This window comes from Muscardinus avellanarius (assembly GCF_963383645.1).
Source record: "Muscardinus avellanarius genome assembly, chromosome: 5".
Classification (NCBI taxonomy): domain Eukaryota; kingdom Metazoa; phylum Chordata; class Mammalia; order Rodentia; family Gliridae; genus Muscardinus; species Muscardinus avellanarius.
This window is the reverse complement of record NC_137790.1, coordinates 99,098,269-99,106,199: the sequence shown is the minus strand read 5'-3', so window position 1 is coordinate 99,106,199 and position 7,931 is coordinate 99,098,269. Positions and strand designations below refer to the sequence as shown.

The 7,931-nt window shown below is 36.9% G+C and overlaps 1 pseudogene across 1 annotated transcript; it reads left to right on the top strand.

Annotated features, from left to right (window-relative positions):
* Window positions 1-6,246: 6,246 nt before the first annotated feature.
* Window positions 6,247-7,521, top strand: LOC308262955 (histone-binding protein RBBP4-like; annotated as a pseudogene). The gene has a single exon. The product of its transcript is annotated as a histone-binding protein RBBP4-like (transcript).
* Window positions 7,522-7,931: the final 410 nt, after the last annotated feature.

Here is a 7,931-nt window from a genome sequence, read left to right as displayed (position 1 = left end):
CAAGCATGTTACTCATCATCTCAGCAATATCATGAAAAAAATTAACAACCTAATTATATAATGTATACAAAATAGAAATATACAAGTTAATATTAAAGAGGAGAAAAAAAGGCTAGAAAACAGGAAGACTTTCACTATTATATAGTATAAACTATTGTAAATATAGATAAATAAGGTAATAGGCCACTGGAATAAATAATAGTGGACAAGAGAATAGAGCAGCAAGTCCAAAAACAGATTTGAGCATTCACTATTACAGGACTTATGACAAAGGGAACATCACTTTACATTAGACAGGAATTCATGTTTTCAGTTAGTAATACTGGGTCAATTGAATAACCATAAAAATATAATTTATAACTTAAATTCACATCATACATAAAAACAAATTTTAATTCAATTATTGGTCTAAATAACAGATAAAAGAAAACACTTAGAAAAATATTATAAAATTCAATTTCATAATTACCTTGGAAAAAGCCAAATGTTTCTTAAATTAAATACAGAAATTACTATGTCAAGGGAAACAATGTAGTTAATAGGATTGCAGCAAAATTAAGAATATTTACTTATTAAAAAGATCATTAAGAGTATAAAATTGTATACCACAGATCATAAGAACATCTGATAATTAACATATACACAGAATTCCTAACATTTAATAATAATAAAAGTCAGTACAGGAAATAATTATCATACACAGATTTTAAGTCAGTCAAAAATGAGAGTACAAAATGGCTAATAAACTTCTAAATAATTACAAACCTTACTAGTTATCAGAGAAAGTAAAAAATCAAAATGAGACACTATTAAAAACCCATCTGAGTGGGTATTCTAAAGAGACAAGTGTTGGAGTGAGCATATAGTAACTGGAATTCTTAGATACTGCTTTTTTAATATATAGTGATAAGCCGGGCTTGGTGGTACACATTTGTGGTCCCCACGCTTGAGAGGCAGAGACAGGAGGATTGCACAGGTTCCAAGCCAGCCTCGCTGGCTTGAGAGACCCTGCTTCCAAATAAAAATGTAAAAATGGGTCTGGGAGTGTAGCCTGGAAGTAGAAGGGTTTCCAGGAACCCCGGTACCACCTCATATCCAGGACAGGGCAATTCAACTCACAGATATAAACTTAACAGAAATGGATGTATATGTTCATTAAAATACATAAAGAAGTAGTTCTCAGCAGCACTGCTTATAATAAACAAAACTAGAAGTGACCTAAATATCCTTAAAAGGAAAATGTGGTATACAAATGTAATAAGAGTTTTACTAATTCATAAAAAAGAAAAAAAATGATATCACTTGCAGAAAAATTATGGAACTGGAAAACATTATGCTAAGAGATCAATTAGACTCAGAAAATAAGGGCTGTATATTTTTTCTTATAAGTGGAAGCTAGAAAGAAAATAGAAAAGTAAATATACCTTGTGAAAAGAAGAATAGAGTGCAGTAGTATAGAGTGGAAGGGGATTGGAGGGAGGAGGAAAGAAAGAAAAGAGAGGTTTAGGGAAGCAAGCAGTCCAAATGATGTTAGTACCTATATGCATATATCACCATGAAGCTCACTATGATTGTATAATTTCAATGCACCAATAACAAATTAAAATGCAAATACATTGTAATAGAGTTATTTAAATGATATAAAAAGCAGAGTAAATTATAGATATCTTAAGAAAACGGATGAATTTGAGTGAAAAGTTAAGTCACAAAATAGAACAAACTTTATGATCTACCTATATAAAAGTTAAAGCCAGACAAAATTAATTCTTGGTATCACAAATCAAAGAGTCATCATATTTGGGGAAGGAATTGACTTGGGAACACTGAATCGTGGCTTCTGTTTTTTTGTCAATGTTATTTTTCTCAGTCTCAGAATTCGTTCTATGGGCATGTTCATGTTGTGAAAATCCATAGAGCTCTACCCTGCCAATATGCATTAGTAAAACTTTCGTCTTGAAAGTGATAAGAAAACATGCTTATTTTGTGGATTTTTATTAGATGAATTAAACAGTATATGAGAAAGTATTTTGTGGTCTGTATATTTGTGGCTACAGGACTATTTTTGCACAGAAAATATCATTACCCAGCTACGAATGTGAGAGGTTATAATAAGAATTCTGACCCAATACAATATCACCTTGTACTTCCTTGACCTCTTCAAAATTTCTCTCTTGACTGTGTTTAGAGAACCGCTTGATCACCGCTAAGACTATGTTTCTAGTATTGTGAATGCCAAGAAAGTCATTTTAATATATTGTCTAGAGTCTACTTTTAATTTAATTTAATTTTTTATTTTTTGGTGGTACTGGGGTTCCTGAAAACCCTTCTACCTCAGGGCTACACTCCCAGACCTAATATTATACTTTTTTTTATTTGGAAACAGGGTCTCTTAAGCCAGAGAGGCTGGCTTAGAACCTGCGTGATCCTCCTTTCTCCGCCTCCCAAGCGCAGGGATTACAAGCGTGCTCCACCACGCCCGGCTAGAGTCTACTTTTTAAAGAAAGTAACTCTGCTTCCTCAGTATAGTTGTCAGGCCTCAAAATTCCAGGGATGTTTAGGTTTGTTGCATATCTCCACTTCCTCCGCTCTCTCAGAAAGAAAGGAAATTCTGAGACAAGTAATGACAGAATAATTGTCAGAAAATATCCAGAAGAGTTTACAATTAGCAAGACTCAAAGTTCTGTCCTTTAAAATGTTCATTAGAAATAACTAACAGTTTCAAACAGTAGTCAGAAGCTGGAACTGGGAAGTAGAATGCAAAGAGCCAATTTCTCTTCTATTCTTCAATATATATCTACAGTTAAATCAGCTATTTTTTTTTAACTTTCTGAGATTCCTCTTCAATAAAATAAAGATAGAGGCCACTCGTGGTGACACACGCTTTTAATCCCAACATTCAGAAGGTGGAGACTGGAAGACTGTGGTTGGGTACTTAGTGAGGCCCTTCACAACTCAGTGAGACCCTGTTTCAAAAAATAAAAGACTATTCATCTGTTGATGGAGATCTGGGTTGGTTCCATATTTTTGCTATTACATCAACAGATGATTGTATAGCAAAACTTTGGGAAATACACACAATGGAATTCTATTCAGCCATAAAGGAGAACAAAATTATATCATTTATAAGAAGATGGTAAGCCCTGGAGAACATTATTGTAAGTGAGATCAGACAAGCACAGAAGGAGAAGGTACATATGTTTCCTCTAATATGCCCAAAGTAGGAAACACCGAGGATACCAGTGGAACTCCAGATAATGGAGGGGAAATATCAGCAAAGTTTGAATGGAAAGATAGGAGAGGAGGAAGGCTGATCTTGATTAATGAGGGTCTACATCTGAATATGTGTAAAATTATGAATAAGACATGGTTAACCTAGACAACCGTTGGTGGGACGGGGGAAGGGAAAACAGGGGCAGGGGGGAGGGCACCAAATATAGTTTAAATATATACCATTTATGTTCAATAAAAAATTTTGTTTAAAAAGTAAAATAAAATAAAAGACTAAAAAACATAGGTGTGGGGTGCAGCTCGGAGGTAGAATGCCCCTGGGTTCCACCCCCAGTACTGCAATAAATTAATGAATAAATAAATAAATAAATAAATAAATAAATAAATAAATAAAATAAGTGATTAGATTAAATAATCAATACTTGCAAAGTGCTTAGAAAAGTACTTGCAATATAGCAAGTGTTCAAAAGTTGTTTACCTAGCAAATCTGAAATGTGAAACTCAGTTCATTGACTCAAACTTTGTGCTTCTAATTTTGAGGCAGCTCTTCTACTCAGGCTCCCAGTCAGTATCTTTCCTTCTTGAGACTCAGCTATCCATAATTTGTTGTTTCTCTAATTTTATATTTACTTCTTTCTTTTAAGCTTATGAAAGGAATGCAGCACAGGGGAATGGTATGTGAATTTCTTCCTTGCTTTGACTCATAATTTTTTTTTTTTTTGCTTGAAACTTGGCCAGGTGAACTCACACGACTGAAAAGGATGCAGGAAATGTTACTGAACCAAGTTCTCAGGAATAAAAAGAAGTGGACCTACAGGGAAGCAAACCACATGCTGTGTGCACATGTGCTTGTGTCACTAAGATGTAAAATTACAATGAAACTGTAAAAGGATGAAAAAAAAAAAGAAATGGAAATGGAGAACACCTTGCTGGTTTCTGCCTTACTCTCTCTATTGTTGCATCTACCTTTCTTTACCAATAATAATTGTTCTTCTGTAACTCTGATGAGAAAAGTGTACATAGTCAAAAAATAAGTACTATGTATTGGAATAAGAAAATTATGTTCTTTGGTAGAAACTGGGTCAATGGCAAAAAGAAAAGGTGTTTATTGGAGTGTGTGGGAGATAGGGAAATAGGGCCCCCAAGATGCATGAAGTGTAATCAGAAAGCTAAAAAGGGTTTTGCAAACCCTTCTCCCACACTAACATTGGTATCAAGGAACAAAAACCCCAGTCACCATGGAGGTGATGTGAGAAATTGTACAAGGTAAACTCTCCAAGTATCACAAAGGGATGTCCATAGAAATTTCCCTCTCCTCTCTTGAGGTTGCACAACATATGTTAGCCAGAGCTCAAACTCGGGATGCACCGGCTATATTGTGCAAAATTATTGATGATATTGATGAGAACAGAAGTAAAGGCAAAAGGCTAGCCAGAACTGTGCTTGAAAAAGTCAGATCCAAGACTAATTCTTTCTACAAGGATATAGAAAAGGAGGAAGTAGACAAGAGCATTCTACCAGTTAAGACTATCAAAACTTCCACACCATTAAGGGTACCCCCAGGGACACTGGGATTCAATGAAGGTGCCAATATAGAATGAATAGTCAAATTCAAGAGCTTGTCCCATGGAGAATTCCAACAATTGAGGCAAGATTTCTCCCCAAAAGAACATAAGAATATGGACTATATGATGAAGCTCTGGAACAAAGGAGCAAACACCTTATTAATTTTCACCACCAAAATGGCAGCAATCATTGGAATAATTGAGAATCCACACATTTTTGATGCACTACAAGAACTGGTTGTGGAGCACGCAGAAGAAGAGGTACATTCACTGTTTTGGTGGATTACTAAAACATAGAGAAAGGCTTTCCCCCATCTAGATTATGCAGCATTTGAACCACAATGCCATTTGAACACTTTGGCATAAGCCATTACATTATGTAGAAAATTAGGGGTACTATTTGTGATATATGCCCCTGAGTTAGCTACGCCATTAGCTACACCATTGATCCTTGTCATGAGAAAGCTACTACTGAGGGGTGCTCCCCCTGGCCAATTCATGCTCCTAGCTTCAGTGCTGTACCTCTGGAGACAGTGCAGGCAGTGCTAGATCATTTTAAACAACATACAGATTTGGAATCAGAGAAATTAATCACATTAATAACTAATAAGACAAGAGACAGGTGGAATTTTATAAAGCAAATGTCCTCTTTCTCAATACAAAGAAAACCCAGACAGCAACAACAAAATTACTAGTCCAGATAAGGAACCCCAAGATGCATGAAGTGTAATCAGACTTTTCCTTGCCCCTGTAGATAGCAGAATACAGGGGGTGGAATGAGAAAACAAAATACCAGAAGAAGTTGGGAACAAGATAGATCAAGGGTCCCAAACCAACAAGGCACTAGGCCATCAGCACAACTTCAGGCAGTAAGAGAAGGAAAGGATCATAATAGTTCCTTCCTAGTGTATACAGGAAGAGAAGTAACTATATTATCTAGTGTATCATAACAAGACGTATCAGACAATAAAATTAATGATAGGAGGTGTAAATAATGTCAATACTAGACAACCAAGGAAGGAGATAGTGTTAAAAATTATGATGGGACAGATTTGAAATGCCAAGCAGTGTTTATGCCAGTCCATATTTGACATCTTGGCCATGGACATGATTCCAAGAATATTCAGGAATTGGCGACCATTGAAAAAATTAAAGCCAATACAGTCCTAACAGAGGTTAAAATATCACCAATAAAGTTAGCCCCTATAAAACCTTCATTCAGTAAACAGTATCTTCTTAAGGGAGGACATCAAGAGGTGACAGAGACTATAGAGAAATATTAAAGGAAGTAATTATAGAAAGGACACAGTCTTTCAAATATAATAGCCCCATATATCCAGTAAAGAAACCCTCTGCAGCATATAGATTCACAGTAGAAAATAAAAATATTGCTTGCAGCCTCCCCGCCCCTCCCGCAACATACGACTTTGGGGTCCCAGACTAGCCTGCCGCTATGACTGACAAGGAAGCAGCCTTTGACGACAGAGTGGAAGAACTTGTGATCAACGAGGAGTACAACATATGGAAAAAGAACACCCCTTTTCTGTATGATTTGGTGATGACCCATGCTCTGGAATGGCTCAGCCTAACTGCACAGTAGCTCCCAGATGTAACCAGACCAGAAGGGAAAGATTTCAGCATTCATCGACTTGTCCTGGGGACACATGTCGGATGAACAGAACCACCTTGTGACAGCCAGCGTACAGCTCCCTAATGATGATGCGCAGTTCGACGCATCACACTACGACAGTGAGAAAGGAGAATTTGGAGGCTTTGGCTTGGTTAGTGGGAAAATTGAAATAGAAATCAAGATCAACCATGAAGGAGAAGTAAACTAGGCCCGCTATATGCCGCAAAACCCTTGCGTTATTGCAACAAAGACTCCATCGAGTAATGTGCTTGTTTTTGACTATACAAAACATCCTTCTAAACCAGACCCTTCTGGAGAGTGCATCCCAGATTTGTGTCTCCGTGGACATCAGAAGGAAGGTTATGGGCTTCCTTGGAACCCAAATCTCAGTGGGCACTTACTTAGTGCCTCAGATGACCATACCATCTGCCTATGGGACATCAGTGCCGTTCCAAAGGAAGGAAAAGTGGTCGATGCAAAGACCATCTTTACAGGACATACAGCAGTAGTAGAAGATGTTTCCTGGCATCTGCTCCATGAGTCTCTGTTTGGGTTAGTTGCTGATGATCAGAAACTTATGATTTGGGATACTTGTTCAAACAATACTTCCAAGCCAAGCCATTCAGTTGATGCTCACACTGCGGAAGTGAACTGCCTCTCTTTCAATCCTTATAGTGAAATCATTCTTGCTACAGGATCAGCTGACAAGACTGTTGCCTTATGGGATCTGAGAAATCTGAAACTTAAGTTGCATTCCTTTGAATCACATAAGGATGAAATATTCCAGGTTCAGTGGTAGCCTCACAATGAGACTATTTTGGCTTCCAGTGGTACTGATCGTAGACTCAATGTCTGGAATTTAAGTAAATTGGAGAGGAACAGTCCCCAGAAGATGCAGAAGATGGCCCACCAGAATTGTTGTTTATTCATGGTGGTCACACTGCCAAAATATCCGATTTCTCCTGGAATCCCAATGAACCTTGAGTAATTTGTTCTGTATCAGAAGACAATATCATGCAAGTATGGCAGATGGCAGAGAACATTTATAATGATGAAGATCCTGAAGGAAGCGTGGATCCAGAAGGACAAGGATCTTAAATATGTCTGACCTTGTGATTTTAGACTCCCTTTTTTTCTTCTCAACCCTGAGATTGATTTAACGCTGGTTTTGAGACACAGACTTTGTTCAGTGATCCCTTTATTACAAGTACCACAGACAATGCTATTAACCCAAACAGTGGGTGTTTTCTAATTATTAACTTGGGTACTTGATTCAACAAAGCCAGACTTATATTTAAATTTTCTTCAGGAATTTTGTAGTAAAAAACTCAGGTCTAAAGTAGCTACAGAAAGGGGAATATTATGTGTAGTTATTTTTCTTCTCAAGCTATATCCCCAAGTTTTTCAGACTCATTTAAGTAAAGGCTAGATTGTGTAAGGAATAGAGCCAGGTGAGGTGGGTGTCTGAGCCATGAAGTATAAATACTGCAAGATGACATTTTTATTCA